The sequence below is a fragment of the Sturnus vulgaris genome, chromosome Z (assembly GCF_052056855.1).
Source record: "Sturnus vulgaris isolate bStuVul1 chromosome Z, bStuVul1.hap1, whole genome shotgun sequence".
NCBI classification, from domain to species: Eukaryota; Metazoa; Chordata; class Aves; order Passeriformes; family Sturnidae; genus Sturnus; species Sturnus vulgaris.
This window is the reverse complement of record NC_142283.1, coordinates 23,345,826-23,367,098: the sequence shown is the minus strand read 5'-3', so window position 1 is coordinate 23,367,098 and position 21,273 is coordinate 23,345,826.

Sequence of the window (21,273 nt, the reverse complement as noted above, 5' to 3'; positions counted from 1 at the left end):
ATCCCTCCAGGTGGCTGAACCCTGGGTACCCCAGGTGGGAAAAGCTGCATGAGAGGTGAGTAAGGGGTATGGTGATAGAATGGGATTCAAAATAAATGTCTGAAAGTCTGGATAGGAAAAAAACAACCCATGTTTTCTATAATATACTTAAGGTACAGTATATCAAAAAGAAAAAACATTTTCTCTCATTTTTGAAGGTGGATGCAGTGCCAAAGCAGGTGTAAGCCAAGTAACAACTATAATTGGAAAAATCAGTAAGGAGGTGTCTTAAATTAGGGGCATGCTTGAATAATTTCTCAGAACATTTCTTTAGAGAGGGGATTATCTTTGAAATACTTTTGGAAAGGCAGAACATTATTGCATATAGACCCATCAGAAGCTCTTCGTGCTATTTTGGAGATGAGATTGGGCAATTATTCTTCAAGGAGGCAGGACTGAAACTAATGAAGAGCATTTTTATCTGGAGATTTGATCTTCTTCTTTAAGATTTTGTCAATTTTGTTTGTCTAGTTTGAGTGCTGAAATCTTGGAGGACTTTTTGTTGTTGTTTTTTTTTTGAGTATCTGAAGAGTTGCTGCTGTTCATTTATCTATTGTCATATCACTTGCTCTGGGGGAATTACCTGGAGGGTCCACCCTGCAGCAACAAAACTGAGAAATATTCTGTTCCTTGTCTGAGGCAATCTGCTGATGAAACTGTCTATGGGAACCTTCAGCATTATCTATTTCTTCAATTTTTTGTGGGTACTGATAGTGGATCTGATGAGATCTTTAGTTTGACTTTACAGCTGAAGAGTTCCAAGAGTTTCTAGTTAATCAGAATTTTATTTTTGTTTAATATCTATCTTGGATCCAAATCAGACCAAAGCCGCTAAAGAGGAAAGAAGTAATTTCTAACAATCTAAAATATTCTTTTTGTAGGGGATTTTTCTCAGCTGAATTTCCAGATGAAAATTTCCATGCTCTGCATATTATTTAGTGTATACAAGCGCTGACTGATGAAAACTGATACCATAGTCCAATGGGCTGTCTTTTTCACTTTTGATAACAACAGTGGCTCACAATTTGCATTTAATCCGGGATACCTTATTTCATTTTGGAATTTTTGTAGATTCTTTTTATGTTTTCTTTAGAGTTTATTTTCACTCTTTGGAACATTTAAGTTCAGATAATTAGAAGTAAAGACTTTAAATCTTTCTGAACATAAACCTTCAATATTACTTTTCCAGGTATGAATCACTGCTGATATCATGCTGTTAGCCAACTTTTAATTGGATATTATGCTTGTCTCAGGTATATCTGCCACCTGCTTATATAACTCGATTAGAGATTTATTAACTCTTTATCTGAATCATATATATAACCTTTATGGAAATTGTAATAGTTTGAAGGTCAGTCCTTTACTTGCAGACTGCTATTTTAAGGTGACAGAATTATAATATCGGAGAACTAACCAAATAACTAAATCATGCAACTGCCTTTAGCTCACGTTACACTGCAGTCTCATTGGCTGCAACTGGTATTTGTATATAGGTCTCTGAAGGCAAAAAGTCCATGAATGCAGTATGGTCTTTTATCTCTAGCTGGTATAGCAGAAAAAAGAATATTTTAAAAAAAAATCAAAACAACAAACCATAGCTGTAATTAATCTGAAGGACATGATGAAAATTTGAGGAGCAATCCAAGCCAATTTGAAGTATTTTTCTTCAGTAGTGGCACAATATGGAGCTAATGAATGATTTGAGCTATTTCTGAAATCATCATCTTTGCAGCCAACAAAAGAGCTTTGAAATAGTCCTGATATCAAGCTAATGTCGGGGGGAAGAAAAGGAACTTAATCTATTCTTGTTGATTACATTTTTGGCACTATCTTTATGCTACTTGCTTGGTTTGGACCTTCTAAGGTCAACTACAGAAGTAGCACAGAACTTCTCTTTCTCTAAAGAAATGTATTGACTCCTGCAGATGTTTACACTTTTCCCAGAAGTATCTGAAAGAGGCCAAAGTTTTCATTGAGCAACAGATTCCACTCAACAGAAAAAAAACTCAAAACCAACCAACCAACCAACCAACCAACCAACCAATCAACCAACATGCCTCCTGTACTCAGATTTAGAAAAACTGATAGATTCAAAGCTGGCTGAAATTTCTAGGGACTACTGGATACTCACAAATTTCTCTGACTGGTTTGTGAGTCATGTGCTCTTTCCCAAAACAATGGCCTAGATACTGCAAGGCTTAGGACAGCAGTGTCTTTCCCCTCTCTTGTACTGCTTTAGTTTGTTGGTTTGGATATTATGCCGGTTTTTGAAGAGAATTTCTGGGCTGCTGAAAACTGTCTTGTGGTATTGTATACTAAATGTTTATTTCGCCCAGCTCGTATACTGGTGGCTTTGAGTTAACAGGGAAGGAAAGAAATTAATTCAGTGATCCAGATAATGGCTATCTGCCTTCTGCTGATGAGTTCCTAAATATACACAATGGCATTTATTTCTCACTCTCCTATGGACTTTTTGCTTTTGCACTAGCATGTTCCAAAGGTTTGTTGCTGCCTAATTTTCAATGTTTCTCTAGTTAATACCCTTTTCCAATGATTTCTCACTCCATTTATTTTTTCCCTTGGGAAGGAAACAAAAATATTTGGAGCAATCTCTTTCTACTATGCATTTTGGGCTTATTTTATAATAAGATTATTTTTTAATAATCGTAAGTTAAAATAATCATTCTTATGAAAGCAGGCAGTTGTCTGTCTATTTAGGAATTGCCTTCAAAGCATTAACAAATAAGTTACAATTGTGCAAAGATATTTACCTTTCCTAAAGAAGTGGCAGAATGCAGACCATTTGTATGTATCCTTGCATAAATTTGTATGTCAATTAAATAAATTACATTTTTAAAAATCTGAATTGCGTTCATTTTATTCTCACTTCTTGCTGGAAAAAGAGTTGTGGTGGAGGGAGGAAAGAGAGGAAGGAAGACAAAAGCATTTTGCTGTGGTAAATTGAATGCAGTGGCAGTACAAAAATGGAGACTTTTTTTTCACCCTGTTCTTCAAAGGATTGTTTTGGTTAAAATGTCAAAAATGCCCAAGGGCTTACCCTGTGCTGAATGGACTATGCCATCTGTTTGTGTAATGAGTGACTTGGTATGCATAAACTGTTACCTAGGCGGTAGGATTCTCAGACTGTCAGCTCTCCTGTCAACTGCTGTCCTTGTTGCAACTGTGACCCCTGAAGGAATTAGTTGCATGATTGACTGACTGATGATGATTGACATCCACACACAATTAACTCTTTAGCTGCAGCCACCATTGAAGGTGATCTGTGTTGTTAATCTGCAGTGCAGGTATGCTGTTATTTCCATGCCAGTGAGCTTGCACAAAGTAAATATGATTAAGCTGATAAGTGAAAGATGGACAGAGCTGTGAGATACAGAGTTTGCTCTTAAGTCTAGCTGCTTTCTGTCACTTGCAACAACACTGGTTTTTTGGCACAATTTCAAGTGAAGAAAAAATTTGTCACCCTTAAAGTAGCTGAACATCTGAGGTTCAGCTTCCAGCTCTCAAAATTTGCCTTATGTGGATGCTTCTTTGGAGGAAAGAGTTTGATATCTGCTAAGAAAGTGCTAAAGCACAACGTCAGTGTGCAGAATTGATGCAAGGGATGGCTTTCACCTCTCCTCCAGAGCTGCTCAGTGCAGTGGCTCGAAAATGGGTCGAATCATCTCCATTCTCTCAACTGGTTTCTTAATGTAATTCTTATCAGGGGAACGAACAGACTCTAATATTCATGCTTATCAAAAATGACCATGCAAAATATTTCTTTCTGCAAAATATTTCTTTCTGCAAAATATAGGACTGGGGAAAAAAGCATGTTGCGAGAGATTTTGAAATTTTATATCACTAAAACATAACAAAAGGTTTCCTTTTCTGTGTAGGCAGATAGAGGAAAATTATCTAATTTTTTTTCTATAAAAGTTCAAATATACCTCTAATAGGTACTAAATAACAAACAAGCCTGTCACTATTATGAATACTTACTGATCGCTTCTTGTCTAAGTGGTTAAATTATGATTCTTATTCAGAATTCATCTCTAAGAGATTAGATGTTAAGAGCCCTAATCTGGGGACTCATTTTTCACAGTGAATTTTCCCACTTAATTCATGCATGACCTAACTTGTTTAACTTATACTTTCATTTATGTCCTATTTGAAAGGCAGAGCGTCACATGACTGAGTGACTTTTATGTCTGGGCATCTGTATTTGATCTGACGAAGTCAATGACTGTATTCCAGTTGTATTGAGAGCAAAAAAAGAATGTGTAGAGTTGTACTCCATTTTTGGCACACTGGGTGTATAGTCAAATGATTCTTTGTTAAGAGAGGCCTTATGGTAAATTTAGGTTCTGATCTACAAAGGGTTTTTGATGTACAAAGGTTTCACTGGATGATGTAAGCTGAGACCAGTAGCTTAAATCCAAACAGAATTGAAAACTTTCATAAATGCTCTATTCTCAACACAAATGGCCAAAATAGATTGGCAGCTTTTTGAAAAATGTAGCAAAAAGAAATAGGTATTGGCATGCTGGGTACAGTGGGAATTTATTCTGAATTTAATTTCAGTTTAGACTACCTTTTATCGGGATCTTAGGTGGTGAACTGAAATAGGAAATATTTAGCTGGTCCAAATTGATTGTAGGAGCTTTGGAGGAAAACATGACATGCTTTCACAAACAAACAATGTAATAAATACTGTTTCATTATTTAACCATAATGCATCTACTAAAGGATTTGTGTTGCACTGCCATTAACATATTTTAAGTATACAGTTTGGAAGGAATATGAAATTGACCATGTGTGTTTAGAGCAATATTTGCAAATGAAATGCTTTTACTAGTACTGCCTAACCACTTGAAATGGGGAAAAAATGCAGTTATTTGTATTCTGATTGTGAAATAGCACCATAGAATAGTTTGCTTTGGAAGGGGACCTTGTAGCTCACCTAGTTTCCACCCCTCTGCCACAGGCATGGATGCTTCCCACTAGACTAGGTTGCTCAGACTCCTCTCCTGCCTATCTTTAACACTTCCAAGGAGAGGCATCCACGACTTCTCTGGGCAACCTGTCTGTGCCAGTGCTTCACCACTCTTGTAGTAAAGAAGTTTTTTCTAATATCTAACCTAAAACTACTCTCTTTCAATTTGAACTCATTCCCCTTTATCCTTTCATTACCAGCTCTTGTAAATACTCCTTCCCTAACATTTCTTTAAGTTCCCCTCAGGTATTGAAAGGCCACAATTAGGTCACCCTGAAGCCTTCTCTGCTCCAAGCTGAGCAAACTTAATTTTCTCAGGCTTTCCTCAGAGGAGAGGTTCTCCAACCCTCTAATCATCTTGTTGGTCTTTTTCTGTAGCCTCTCCAACAGTTCTGTGTCCTTCCTGTGCTGGGACCCCAGAGCTGGATGCAGTGTTCCAGGTGGGCTCTCACCAGAGCACAGCAGAGGGGCAGAATCCCCTCCCTCCCCTGCTGCCCACACTGCTTTGGATGCAGCCCAGGACACGTTTGGCTTTCTGGGCTGTGAGTGCTCATGGCTGGGTCATGTCCAGCCTCTCACCCACCAGCACCCCTGAGTCCTTCCAGCAGGGCTGCTCTCAGTGCCTTCATGGCCCAACCTGGACTGATAACAGGGGCTGTCCCAAGCCAGGTGCAGCACCTTGGTACAGCACTTGGCCTTGTTGAACCTCATTCTATTCCCATGGATCCACTATTTGAACTTGTCCATGTCCCTCTGGATGCCATCCTATCTTCAGGAGCATCACTGCACCACTCAACTTGCAAATTTTCACTGGATCCCTTTGTCTGATAGACAACTTTCAGACAGAACTTTGTCTGCAGTGTATTTTTAGAAATAGACAAAGGTGCCATAAAGTGGTGTCTCTCTTTCTGGCCCTCTTTAATTCACACAGTCGTCAGTTTCTCACGTAATATGGTCATGTTTGAAAAGTCTTCCTTACCTTCCTCTCTAACTATGCCTACTAGAATCATTAGCACAGAAGTGTGTTTAAAGTATCTCATTTGGTGTAGGGCCTTGAAGGTTTTCCTCAAACTTTGAGGTTGGTGAATGTTTTGGTGTTTGTTTTTAGCCATAACACTTGAATTGCTGGAACTCAGTGGGAAAGAAAAGCTTTTCCTAGTACGATGACATCTGTCTCTAATGACTGTTGGTTTAGCTCCTTGCTTTATGTGTGCAAGATCAAATGGTGCAGTATTTTTATTTTTTACAGCAACATGCCTCTCTTTAAACAAGGTTAAACATCAGCTCTTTGAAGTGAGAATGGTCTTTTTGTCTGCACTTTACTAGCCCTATTGGGTGTCACTGAAAATGGCTACATGAAACTGTATTGTAATAAATGTTACTTTCAATCTTGTATCGTTGACATAGATTGTACAACGGGCAATTCTTTAAATAGCATACTCAACATTTTAAATTTAATTCAACTTTAGCTTTTTCTAGGACTTTTTCAGGCATTAAGAGATTATATTTCTTTCTGTGTCATATGGTATTATGCTGCTAATAGGGTAAGTTTTTTTAAAAAGGGCATAATTTCAGCCCTGTGGCAATTTTATCTATGCCTAAACCTAAGCTGCTTTTGTGTGAATGACAAAATTATTACCTTGATTTTTCTCATAGTTTTTCCTTTCAGTAAACATTCATAGATCATGAATTCATGTAATGGCTATGGAAGAAATAAGAAGTGATCCTTCTGATTAAATATTTCAAACATGGAAAGGAGAGAGATGCCTTCCTCTGGAAATGTTTGGTTTTGACTACTTCTGGGACACGTCTAACTTAATCCCCTTTAGCGATTCATGTCTGGGGTAACCTATATTACTCCAGCCACAAAGATTTGTGAGAGCTGGGTATTGCTGTTTTCCGAATTACTTCCACCTAACCAGGTTTCATCTTTAACTTTGTGATTGTGGAGACCCAAGCTTTATCTAATTATCAGGAGATATATCTGGCTTGTCTAGATGTTTTAATTCTTTTTAGTGAGACCAGTGTTGGTGTTATTTACAGTGTTATTTACAGGACTCATTTGGAATCAAAGTTATAGGACAAAGCAAAATAGTATCTGAATCTGAGAGCTGAAATGAGAGAAATATGAATATTTGAATAGGGACTGGAAGAATGAATGATAGAACTCCTTCATGATGGAATAGAGAAAAATATGGCAATTTGAGAAAGACCATATCAAACAGAAGACAGTAAGAGAGAAAGTAGCAGAGGGAATGAGAAGATGAAGTGAGATGTTTAAATGTTTTCTCCTGAGAGGGGGGCGAGAGCAAAACAAGTTAGCTCACACAGAAACATAGTTTCTCTTAATGAATTGTTCATTTCAGGTATGGCAATGTTACAAAGTCAAAACAAAAAATGTAGAGTCAAACTAAAATATCTATATAACATGGAAGAACCAGCAAACAAACCCTACAGTTCCCGTATGAACATCCAGAATGTATTGGTTCTCTATTCAGCAAAGCAAAATACACTTGTATGAAGTATATGTGTGAAACCAGAAATGCATTGTACACTGGAGAAAATTAACACCAAAAACTGAAAGAGGATACATTTTCTTCCAGCAAATATTTTCTATGGAAAATACTCCTCTCTTTGGTTTAATTTACACCAATTCTGCAAAGAATACTTTAAAAATAGCTAATATAATTGTGAATTGCATCCCTAAATTCTACTTTAAGGATAATGCTAACAGTTCGATTGAACATTACTTTGCCCTACAATAACTCGAGTTTAGCTTTTCATCTTTCTAGAGACAATGACAAAATACATTTTTCTTAGTCCCAAGGAGGCTAATAGCCTTCCCATAGCTAGTTCTTTCAAACGTACTTATTGTCCTGGATTTAAATTAGTGATATTAATCACTGTTTCCAGTCTCTTACTACATTGAGGCATAGATTGACTTCCTTTCAGATCTAAGAATTGTTTGTCCAAAAACCTTTCCTCTGCTTCATCAGTTAATTTATTAAAACACTGTTTTGTTGCTAAATATTTGGCCTGAATCCAGCTTGGGATCAGAAGCACAAGAGCTCTCTTGGTTCCTTTAGAAAAATTTCTTCTCCTGAAGAAGTGAAGCAGACCAAGACGCTTCCTTTGCTAATCTACAGCAGTTTGTGTATTTTTTGGGAACACTTCTACCTATTCTTTAGTGATTTGTGGAAACATTCTGAATGTGCATAAATTCAACTGGCCTATGCCTGCTTCAAATTTTGAATTAGAATCCCTACATAGATTTTATGGTCTACTTGACACTGGATTAAAATTATATTAATGTTATTAAGTTAAAATATTATTAAGAGAAAATGTTAAAGTGAGTTAAAATATTAAGTTAAACCATGCACACTCTGTGGAGTGCAACAACTCCTAGAAAGGGGTAATAAGGAGAAGGTAAATTTAAAAAAAAAATTAATAGCTGTGCAGAAAAGAATAATAGAGGCTAAAATTTCTGGCACAAAATGAAGTGATCTAAGAGAGAGCACAACCCACATGAAGATTAATGAATACAGAACACCTGTCTTGGGGCATTGTTTTAGCAGTGTCTAAGCATAGATATAAATGCATAATACTTAACAGTGTGAATCTTCATCCTTCTTACCCCTTAGAATATTACTTTGAAAATTTATTGATAGTGTGTTTATTTACAATTATATTTTATGGACCTAAACACAAATCGACAGTAATGAGCAATTCATGTCACTAAATCCATTTTTATGTGAATTACCATATTCAGAAAGCTGTAAGGGTAGTTAATGAACCTTGTTGATGTTCTTGTTAGAAATGCCTGACTTAGACTCTGATCTCCTCTTTAAACCTTGGTAATGATCATGCCTTCATAATTTAAAATGTTTATTGTTTCTCTTTGTGATACCATAATTGTAATGGTCGGTTTTTTAAAAAGCATTTAGCAAAACTGGCTTGCAGAAATAAAGAAATATTAAGCTTATGTTGGATTTTCTGGCTCCAAATCTAACCCTCCTTGTAGGTCTAATAAGGGCAAAATCCTTATGAAGTTATAAGTGTCTAATAAAGCATGGGTTGACCAGGAAGCTGCAACTGCCTGCATGTGTTCCCCCTTAGCAGTGCACAACCTGACTTCTACTGCAAGCAAGTGCAAACTAAAATGTGTACGAACAGATATTTAAGATCATTTTTTGTGTCTACAGTCTGAACATTGCTTTTTTACAACTAAAGGCATTTATAACACATAAGAAAATTGAGTGGATAAAAAGTGATCACAACTTTTTTAAAAATACACAAATTTGTGGTTCAGATTAGGATTTGGAAGGAGAGGGGAAAGTGTGGAAACAGTTTGTTAAGAAGTTTTTAATTGCTCTGTGGATAGAATGCCTAGCAGTTCTTGAACACAGATGACTTGGGTCATCTCCTTATGGAGCTGTTCTCAGCTCAGGTACTGCAGGACAGTTAGAACCAGCTTTGAAAGCACATTCTTTTTTTCCACTGGAGTTCTTGCCTCCTTTCATTTTAAGCTTTTAATTTTTAGGAAGGAAACAGTATTGCAGTGCTGTGGGAGACTCCATATGAATCCTACTGGACTCAATTTCCTCTGCCATTTGCCAGGTGGGCAGTAGGAAGATGTGTAGACATCCACAAGTTTTGCATTATCCCTTCTCCAAGCCCAGAGGAAGGCTCTGATGTTGCAAAGAAACCAAAATAAAATGAAAACTTCTTTGGAAGGCTTCAAAAGAAGTGACTGTGGATTGAGTAATTATTTAACATAAGACATTATTTTCTGTCCTGTGTTATCCTGTCTGTAAACCTGTCCCCTCGGGCAGGACTTTAATGGAAAATAAACAGGATCAGTAGTTCTGTTGTTCAAAGATATAAAGTCCTTTGCAGCAGGATAACTGAGAGAAAATCTGTGTCTTGAGAAATCTGTGGGTAAAGGAACTAAACTACTTGCTTTAGGGATAGAGGGGAGAGGATATTGAGACATGGGTGGCCCTGTAGTAATTCAAATTCATGAGTTCTGGTGTTGGTTGTGTTGGTTTTTTTTTAAGGACACATTTTATTCCTGCAGGTAGCTGTAGCTAATGTTGTTGCTTATTTGTATTCAAAACCAACCTAAACCAGCTAAACCGCATCTGCCAGAAAATCCTTTTCTCTCCTTTCTCTCACCATCCAAACACTGAGGCTTATGTTTGAATTCAGCAGCCTCTTTGATGTCTGATCATTTAGCTGGTTATTTCAGAATTCAGGTTAATTGGGGACATGGTCTACAGTTGATTCAAGAGTTGCTTTAATAAGATTATGTTTATTAAATTGATTAAAGAACTGTTTGTCCCCATAATCGACTATGAGAATGTTATTTGTGGTATTAGAAATGGATTAAGATACACTCAGCCAAATTAAACATTTTGTATAACAAGTTTTATTTGTAGAGAGTAGTACTGCTGGATTTTGCACGTGTCTTTTTTCACTTGTGCATGTCAGGGACAGATTTTCTGGATCTCATTTGCTTACAGGGATCTATTGACCTCTGTTAATCTTTCCACCTGGCAACTGCTTGGCATGTAGCAGCATGGCACTGCACCAGAGGTGGAAATTGGGCAGGAATTCCTGGCTGTCCATAGGCCAGGGTCATCAAGTTGTCCTTTTTCAGGGGCTTTCTCTAGGTTTCTTCTTTCACAGCTTTACAGAAAGGTACATATTCCTTACATCTCAGCAAAGAGGCAAAGAATTATTTCAAACTGGCAGAATAACTGTAGTTTTACTGCTTTTTAAAACACAATAATACCAACAAAATTAGAAATACCTCAAAAGAAATTATTTTATTTATTTTATTTTTGAATAAATGAACTCATTATTGGCATTGAGAAAAATCACACTATAGAAAAAGGAAGACAGAATTTTTTGGGAGTTTCAGTAAGTACTGTAGGTGAAATTTCCCTTAGAAACATAGCTTTGCCACAATGGAGAAAAAGTCAAAATATAAATAGCCTTCCCAATATAATTGTGAAGTTATCCCCTGTTTTTACTTCAATAACTCACAATGAGGTTCATGTTGGCTCTTGCAGAAAAGTCCAATTATCTTTCTTGTCCCATAAAATTTCTCTGTCCAAAATGATCTTCCAAGCACGTAGATTTGCCTCTGTTACTTATCTGGAGAGGTATGAATGCAGTCAAACTTCAGCTCAGAGAAGGAAATCGTACCATGATAGCTACTTTTTACTTAGCTATTTCATCTCAGTCCCAAATTATGAGACCATTTATGGGAGCCAAACTATTAGGGTCAGTTATTAAAACTAAAGTTTACCATTTTGTTTAAATCCACACACCTTACTTATCAAGGCCAAAATTTTAGTTTTGACTAGAAATTGTGTATTAGGAATCAATTGAAGTTTTTAATCAGTAAGGTATAAACAGCTTTGTGAAACAATGTGGAATGGTCATTTATTATTAATATGCTTATAAAGTATGATGAAATACAAGCGGCTGAGATTAAAAACCTCTAACTAGGAAATCTATTTTTAAAACATATTGAAAACCTAACCAGAACTTTAAAAAAAAAAAAAGAAGAAGAAGCAGACAGCACACTGAAATTGTAATCAAGGGCTTTTGTATACTAAAGAGCTATTGTGAGGTGTTTTTTATTATTCAAGCACAGAATTAGGAGAATTTAACTTTCTACATTTTGAATATTTAGTTGATTATAAAGAGAGTTTTCATGTTTATTGTCTATATGCAAAATAGAGAGAATGGGCATGAGATTTTTCCACTGAGAATTGGTGAAAACTAAGCAAATGATGTGTAACAAGATCACAAAGATCTTCTTAAAACAACAGAGGATTTAATGACCCTAATTCTCAAGTCTTGTGCATGTAGAATTAGGTACATAGGACGTGAGTGGAAAATTCTAATGCAAGAGTTTTGATGGCAGTCACTGAACAGAAATTGCCTCTATTAACTTTTATAACACTTGTGAAGCTGGAAAATGCTGGTATCTCAAGTTAGATATCACAAAGGTTTATGAATAGTATGATTCTACCAGTCTACTCCTCCTCTTTAGACAAGATGAGGCCACAGGCAGATGCAGAGCCTGAGGGCTTCCTCCCAGTCTGTTCCAAACCGTATCTGTGCAGAGCATTCCACAGCCTGCCATGTGTATGCTCACACTGTCTAAAAGACATATTTCTCAAGACAAACTCTGGTATTGAAAATATCAGTGCATCACAAACTGGAAAATGCTGATCGTGTTTTTAGATGCCTACTGTTTAAAAAGGCAAATACATCACAGCCAAAATTTTGGACAAAATATAGGTATTTCTAAATTGTTGCAATATTATAAAAATACAGAGCTGACTAGAAAGGTCAAGAGGGTCAAATAGCATGTTCAGGTCTCTACCGTTTTTTCTCCCCATTTAGCGGTCTTTTTTTAGTAGTATGATATCTTCTTTGCCTCTTGGAGCAGAATTTTGATATTCCTATTTTTTCTGCTTCCCTACATTTCACGTCCAATATTATTTTCTACTCTTTTGCTAAGCTCAGGGAATTCTCAGGGAATCTTAATTTTAGAATGGAGTGGCATATCTTTTGAAAAACTGAGACCCCTTTCCTAAGTCTTCAGATGTAGAACAGTTGAATTTTTGGAGAGTGCCAACTGCCCAGCATTTGAGATGTAACACCATTGGATTTTTGTTACCCTTTTTCTTGTTCTATTGCACAACCTGTTTTCTTTAGTGCTTCAGTACTTTGACATTTATATTGCAGACATGATAACATGGACTATGAGCTGATAAGTGAGCTGCCTCATAGTTTCTTCTGCCTCACTAACTATTTAACAATTAATTTTTCTTAGAATCCTCATACATACTAGGTTTAGCTCTGCTGGAATAGTCATGAACTTAAGATGACTGAACAGTCTTTAAAATCGTTAAATTAATTACTTAATTAATATAGTTAATTCCTTTGAATTCTTGCTATATTACTTTATGTCATAATAAGTCTTTGTACTCGGTTCTCTATTTTCCAAGATTCTTAAATTTGATCTAAAAAGATGATGTTAACCCAAAATATTTTTATTTCCTTGTTCTTATGGAACACATGAAACATATGCTCATTAGTTACAGGGACTAATTTAAATCATAATGTTTTCAAATGGCCAACATCAAATAGACTTAGGGAGTAAACATCAGTGTAACATGGTAAACAAGCCATGAAGTGCATCTGAGTGTGAAGATGATTATCCAGGGATAGGGTTTGTGAGTACTGGGCAAGTAAAGCAATTTACTTTTGGATAATAATGTGATTTTCTCACACAATATGCCAGATTACTTCTCCCTCAGCTCTGCTCTTGCTACTCACAGTCATATTATCCATTTAGTGTACTCAGTTCCTGAGCCTTTTCTGGCTGGTGCAAAGGCCATCAAACAGCATGTGTGTGCACAACCCACACTGCTGCTGTTATGAATTTCCTTATTAGCTTTTAGATGTTCACAAAACCCTGAGCAGTCATTAATTTGTTTCACTAAGCAGAGGCAACTAAGTTGCTGGTAAATTGGGGCACATGAAAGAAGGTTAATATTTTCTCTCTTAGTAGCAAAAAAATGTTCCTACATTGCTTGATCAGAGGATCTTGTTGTATTTATCTTGTTCCAGTTTACATTTTTTAGTGTTTGTTTAATGATTAGACACTTAAGTGAACCTATTTATTTACAGCACTGTGCATGACTTCTGCAGTGTCAGATATCATAGACAAGTGTAAAGGCACTGGAAAATATGTTACAGAGGGCTTTTACTAGGTATTTCTTAATATGTTTTTCTGCAGGGTGTTAACCTAATCTAAATTTTAATGGCTTTTACTTACAGTGGATACTTTTCCTTTCTATTAGTGGGAAAAATGTTTGTAAATACATACTGCTTTTTTTTTTTTCTGGTGAGCTCAGTAAGCTTTCAGTGCCTAATTATTTAGAATTAGAAGTCATTGTTACTAAATCAGTCTTACAAATTTGTGTGATGAGAGTCGTGTACACTAAACAGATTGTGATACATTTGGGGAACAGTGGGAATTTTCAGTGCAATGATATCTTCTTGAAGTAACTTGTCCTGAGTAAGGCAGAAATAGAAACAGTGAGCCCATGGTGTGCTTACATAATAGAGATGTCATGAAGAGTGTGACTGAAACAAGTACTGTGTGTAAAACCAGTTCCAAATGTCTTACTAACTTTTATGGGATATCCATCTGAGAGAAACCTTCAACCTGATTTAAATTGAGGATTTTTTGAGGAAAAGCAGATTAGGTACCCCAGACTGGCCCCATTTCAGCAAGCCAGTGTAACTGTGCAGCAGCAGTATGTGCTGAGTCAAGCTGGACCAAGGAAAGAAAGAGTTGCTCGTTTGTGGAGGATTCATCAACACTCTCCATGTGTCATCTGGGAAGGAGTTCCCTCACAGATGTACACCAGCTTAGCTCTGAACCCCTGGCTGCACCATCTAAGACACATGATTAATTACCTTTCATTGAAAAGCACATCTCTCCTTTGCTATATGCAAATATAGAATTTTCCAAAGAAAATACACAGATGGTATAAGATTCAGACCAGGACCAGAGAAGAGTTAGCCTGACATCAAATGACTGGTCAAAGATAAAAGCTGTGTTCCTTGTCATTAACAAGCCAGGCCGTCATCTTTGCAGTTACTTCATTGTTCAGAACCACTTTTAATACACTGTTTAAAAGTGTTAAAGTCTTGCAACTTGATATTGGTGTATTTGGAAAGGCATTTATTACTGCTATTTTCATTACCTATTTGTTCCACAGGGAAACATCGTGATGTTGACTAATCCTGACTCTAAAGCTGAGAATGGAAAATCCACACCAGAGTAATTTTACTAATTTCATTATATATTTCCTAAACTCTGTTTCTGCAATTGCATTGATTGTATACAATGGTACAGAGTGACAGAAAATATAATGGCTACTTTATTTGTGATAAATTGTACAAGAAATTCCTTGCTCGCATCATAATGTAACTCTCCCTGTTCTATAATACTTCACACCATGCTACCATCTATCCTCTCTAAACAGAGTAAACTAAATATACATTTAAACTTGCATGCACCTAGTTTCTTGTTCTGCAATAATTTTCCATTAAAAAAACCCACATTGTTTAATTCATTTTCTTCTTTCTGTTTCTGCCTAGATGAAATGACTAAATTCTGTTCTTTTTTAAAATCTAAGGAGACATTGACCATCCAAAGAATAAATGAGTCAAAATTAACATAAAAATAACCTGTCTGATTAACAGGTTTTAGAATTGTACAAACACAGATAGCTCTTGGTAGCTTGGATGATTGTAAATGTATCAACGTTTTTTACAAATTACCTTAATAACCAGCACACTAATCATATGTCAGGGTACCTGACCAGCACAGCATAAATCAGACTAGAAAATTCTGGCAAGAGAAATCTACTACACCTAAACAGTTACTATTACAAATGCAAACCATCACATTCAATATAAAAATTTGCAAGGATCAAAACTAAGCATTAAGGAAGTGATGCTTCTGTAATATCCTGTAATGTCCTTTTTTACAAGCAACCTTGCTTCTCCAGGGACCATCTAAAAATATTTTTGCAAATACTGAGTTTTACTTGATTTACAATACCGTGGTTCCTCAATTTGATAAACAGTCACAAACACAGAAACTGTACCTCATTGTGTTAAAAATTCTTTTGAGGATAGACAGTTATTTCTCTAGATCTCTATCAATGTGGAAGGTGTTGTTTTTATAGTTTATTTATTTATGGAAAAACTCACAGGGCTTGTTTTGCACCTACTGATTTCAGACATTACAGAGGTCTGCTTAGACAACAGGTTGTAATGATTGCGATTTTGAACCTTCCTTTTGCACGTGGGTCCACTGACAGGGTAAGATCAGGAGCTAGCATGAAGCAAAACTGTTCATATTTTAAAGTAGATTTTTTTTTCTCTACAAAAACTGAATTTTTTGTATTGTTTTGGGTAAGTCCAAAAACTCCTGGTGGACACTGCTGGTTATGTTTTCCTTGTTAATTATTCTGACGCATGATAGGGCAGTAATGCTTGCCCTGCATTGTTCAGTGATAAATGGTTTCAGATCATTAGGCAAGACTTTCATTCCAAGTGCTGCAAACTAAAGAAAGTCATTCCTCAATCACTACTGCGATATTTGTTCACCTTGTTCCTCATTCACTCTGACTATAAAAAATAAGTCTACTTGAGAACATATAGCAGTATAATTGACTTTATGGAGCAGCTGCCAGAGGGGTTTCGCTATATGAAATTGCATTACACTTCCTTTTAAACATGTTCAAAGTAATAAGTCTTTGTTGACATTCACAATTCATACAACTTTTTTTAAATATCCCTTGAAAAAAAAAACCATTATGGAGCACATTTTGGAGCCTGGCAAATAATTAATATTTAAAGCTTGTCATAGAAATTATGTCTGTTTTTAAAAGTGATGTACAGGAAAGAATGGTAGTTTCTTGCCTTCATATTCCTCTTTATTTTTATAGTCTATCTAAGAATTAAGGAGAAGGGTTTTTTTCTTTCTAAGCAGTACTAATCACAATTTGCTGGAAACATTGTTACTGTTGTTAATATTGTAATACGGTAACTGATGTGTTGGTTTTTTTCTGGCAGTCATTTTCAATGTTGTCTAAGGAAAGCAAAGTCGTGGAAACACTAGTTCTTTCAGAGAATGAATAGGAAGTATTTTTATTCACATTATTCTCAATTAGTCTAAGAGGATTTAAACACATCTGTATGTGCTCATTCAGAAGTCTGGAGATAAATCCTAGAATCAAATATGCTTTACAGAAGCTTTAAAGACACACCATGACAATGTTGTATCTTGGCTTGAACAGTCTTTTCTTTAATTCTTTCATCTGAAAGAGTTCTTTCCCTCTAAAGTCATGTCTGATGAGGAGTGGCTGAGGGAGCTTTGCTTGCTCAGCCTGGAGAAAAGGAGGCTCAGGGGAGACCTTATCACTCTCCACAGCTACCTGAGAGCAGGTTGTAGCCAGGTGGGGTTCGTCTCTTCTCCCTCGTCTCAAGGAAAAGGATGAGAGGCAAGGCCTTAACTCGCAGCAAGGGAGTTCAGATTAGATATTAGGAAAAAAAATATCCGTGGAAGAGTGATTAGGCAGCGGAATAAATTGCCCAGGGAGGTGGCAGAGTCACTATATTTTGAAGTGCTCAAGAGATGTCTGGAAGTGGCCCTGGAGGATACGGCTTTGTGCCGTGCTGGCCCTCTATGGTGACGCAGGACTGATGGCAGGACTGGATGGTCCTGAAGGTGCTCTTTTCCAACCCTGACAGTTCTGCAATTCTGTTTCCAAAACCAGTTCACTCTAGAAGCAGAAAGATGGAATGAGTTTCCCTTGAAAATTCAGGTTATTTTAGTATAAGTTTCAGAAAATTTTTTTCAATTACAGATACTGACCCCCTAAATATTGTTTGCAATATTTCCTGTGTCTTGTCTGTATACACTAGAGACCTTTCGTGTAAGTTGCAATAAGCAAATGGCAGAGGCACTGGAAAGATCTCTCTCGTGGAAATGCATGGGGGAAAGTAAAGAATTACTACACTAATCTTCAGAATATGTAGCAAGGTTTGAGGAAGGCATTGTGGAATATCTTCTAGGCTTGGCTGCAAATAAATATTACTTAAAATAAATCAGAGACGAGAACACAGCCAAAATTAAAATCAACTAGTTTTTGTGCCTTCAAGTATGTGCTCCTCATGTCTACACGTTTTTTGGTTTTTGTTTCAAGCTTGATATGTATCTCATAACTAAACCACAGGAGGTAGGTGCAACATGTTTGTACTAATCCAGTTACAGCATAGGAAAAAGCCCTGGCAATTAATTATATCCTTATACTTTTTTCTTGTTGTGGTCAAATATGAGGCTAAGTAGGACTAGGCGAATACATGCATCAGCTAGTGGGTGATCAAATGACTCAGAGCTTAAGCACAAAGGGTTACAGTGAATGGGGTGACATCGGATTGGTGACCTGTCACTGGGGGGGTTCCACAGGGCTTCATCCTCAACTCTGTGCTCTTCATAAATGGCTTGGACACAGGACTGACCAGGATACGAAGCAAGTTCACAGATGGTACAAAACTGGGAGGAGCTGTTGACTCCCTCCATGGCAGGGACATCCTGCAGAAAGACCTTGAGAAATTAGAGGACTGGGCAGGCACCATCCATAAGAAATTCAACAAGGGAAAGTGACAGATTCTGCACTTGGGATGAGGCAACCCTGGATTTACAGACAGACTGGGAAAGGAGAAACTGGAAAACAGAAATGAGTGCAGGAAACAGACGTGGGGTGTCCTGGTCAGGACAAGTTGAACATGAGCCTGCAGTGCTCTGGCAGCCAGGAGGGCCAAGAGTGTCCTGGGGGGCATCAGGCACAGCATCACAGCCGGGCAAGGGAGGGGATTGTCCTGCTCTGCTCTGCTCTGGGGCAGCCTCACCTCCAGTGCTGGGGGCAGGTCTGGGTGCCACAACACAGAAAAGACATTGAGCTGTTGGAGAGTGTCCAAAGGAGGGCCATGAGGATGGGGAAGGGTTTGGAGGGGAAGCCAAAGGTGTGAGGAGTGGCTGAGGGCACTTGGTCTGTTCAGCCTGGAGAAGGGGCACCTGAGGGGAGACCTCACTGCAGTTACAGCTTCCTTGGGAGGGGAAGAGGAGGGGCAGGCACTGATCCCTGCTCTGTGGTGACAGTGATAGGACCTGGAGGAATGGCCTGAAATTGCATCAGGGGAGGTATAGATGCAATATCAGGAAAAAGTTCTTCACCCAGAGAGTGTTTGAGCGCTGGAACAGGCTCCCAGGGAAGCTGTCACAGCACCAGCCTGACAGAGTTCAGAGGCCTTTGGACAATTCTCTCAGACAGTGTGACTTCTGGAGATGGCACTGTGCAGGGCCAGGACTCAATGACCCTTGTGGGATTCGGAGACTAAATTATAATGCGAGTGTCCAAAACCAAATAAGACTTGCTTGCTTTAGAATGGTCTTTGTCAACTAAACCCATTTAACTTGCTACTTCAGTGTGGTCCAACGTGGTAACATTTGACAATAAGTGCCTGACGGATGAAATAGAAACTAATGGTCCATTAGTCATGTCTAAACCCCAAGAGGAGTGTAATTTTTTTTTGTTCATTAAGTTAGGCTCAATTTATATCAAAATTTAACTGTGAATAATTTACATTTTCCATAAACAGTTTTGATAGTGTTCATAATTTGTTTAAATTATATAACTAAAAAAATTCCTTAATTTTCTGTCCACCAAAAAACATAAATACTCCTGCTTCTTAAAGTTCCCAGTAATTCAAACCCCTGCTATAATATCATTCTGATAATACAGTGCTGCAAATTGTCCTGTAGCTGATTTAAAAAACTATACCTTTCTTTTGGCTGCACTTTTAAAAGTACTTTTGACACCAGGTTGCTATGTTTAGGATTGTAAAGAGGATGGAGTGACTCATTGAAAGTCTAATTTTGCCCATTATAATCTTGCCTCCTGGTTTATACTATTTTAGAAGTGTTATTTGATCTGGAAGATAATTCTGTAACCTTCAGATTACTGCTGGGTGACTTCTGCAGAAAAGGAATTACCAATGCATTAAATTTGAATTAGCTTTGAGAAATCATGCAGATGTATGCACAGAACATTACAGCAATGCTGTCTCCAAGGCACAGCCGAATTGCCTTTATGCAGTTTTAAAGAATCACTTGAGCAAACCTTAAATTGCACACATGGTGAAGCTGAGACAGCATCTTTACTTAAAAAAAAAAAAAAACAACCAAACATCCATATACATGTACACAGAGCAAATAAAGCTTTGAGAGTTGTCTTTCAGGGAAATCTGATCACAAACAGACTGCTGCTGAATGGGCCATTTGGGCTCAGACCTGCCGTAGTGGAGAGCACTACTGCACATGCTGTGGAAGTGTCACTTAGACTAATGATTATGAATTATGCAGAGGGTCACATCCTCTTAGTTACAAGTCATTTCCACATTTTCCCTTTGGACTGCCTAGCCTAATTCCATTTTTTTCCCTTTTACTGCTGCTAGCAAATAACATGCAGAATGAATGCCAAGACCTTCATTTATTCACGTTTCATTTTCCTCCCGTAACTTCAAGTCAGTAAAATGACGGAACAGTTAGAGGTGGGGAAGGAGAGACAGCTGCTATTGGTGGATTAGGAGAAAGCTCCCTGCAGTTCACTAGGTCACTGAGTAAAGTAGGACAGTAGAAATTGTGTGGTTTGCTTCAGACCGTATTTTCCAAGCATTTGTGCCAGAAACATAATTTCTGCACTTTCCCTGTTTGGAAAAAAAGGGATATATTTTCAAAAAGCATTGCCATTTTGGAACCATTAACCCGATGAGAGCAGGGTGCAGATCTTACCCTGTCACAGTGCTAACCAGGTAATGTAATGCATAGGTGAATAGGAGTACCAGCATGGTTCATGGAGCTGCTGTGGAGCAGGAAGGGTGATAAATATGGCAAATACATCCCTGGTCTAGCTGGGTATGCCTTAAAATCCCCTTGACACTGAATGGGAAGATGACACATTTGGAGGGCAGCAGATGAGCAGAAAGTTGTGGCAGCCAGGAAGATGAAGGATTGTTTAGAGAAGAGTGGGGGAATGTGGGGGAATGCTTTCCTGCCCAGAGACTTTGTCTTTTTTCTGGTGATGCTGGGTACTACAGGGAAGGCAAACTGGAAATGTCCAGCTCCAGGAGGTGTACTAAAGGAGGAAAAAGCCTGTTAAGTAGAATGATAGCTGCTTTTCTTAAAATAAATATACCTCTTTCTAGCTTTTCTTTAATGATAGTTAATATTGTAGAAAATGTATAGCACATAGCACTACAGAAGATTCCTCAAACACCTATACTTCATCTGTAATATTTGTCTGTTAATATCTACTGGTCTTGTTTTCCATTAGAACTCAAGAAAAATTTCAACCTATGTTTCAACCTGTACCACTCATTTGGGAAAGAAAAATAAAAGCAATTCCCAAAGTGCTTCTTCCTTGTCAACTTATGACATCATTTAATATCTATGCCTGAGAACAAAATGTTTCAATTGATAAAGTATTATATGTTATACTGTCCAGAACAGGGTTTAGGTGAATAGATATTTATTGGCTACATGATACTTAGTTCAGTTGGTTAAAGCAAGG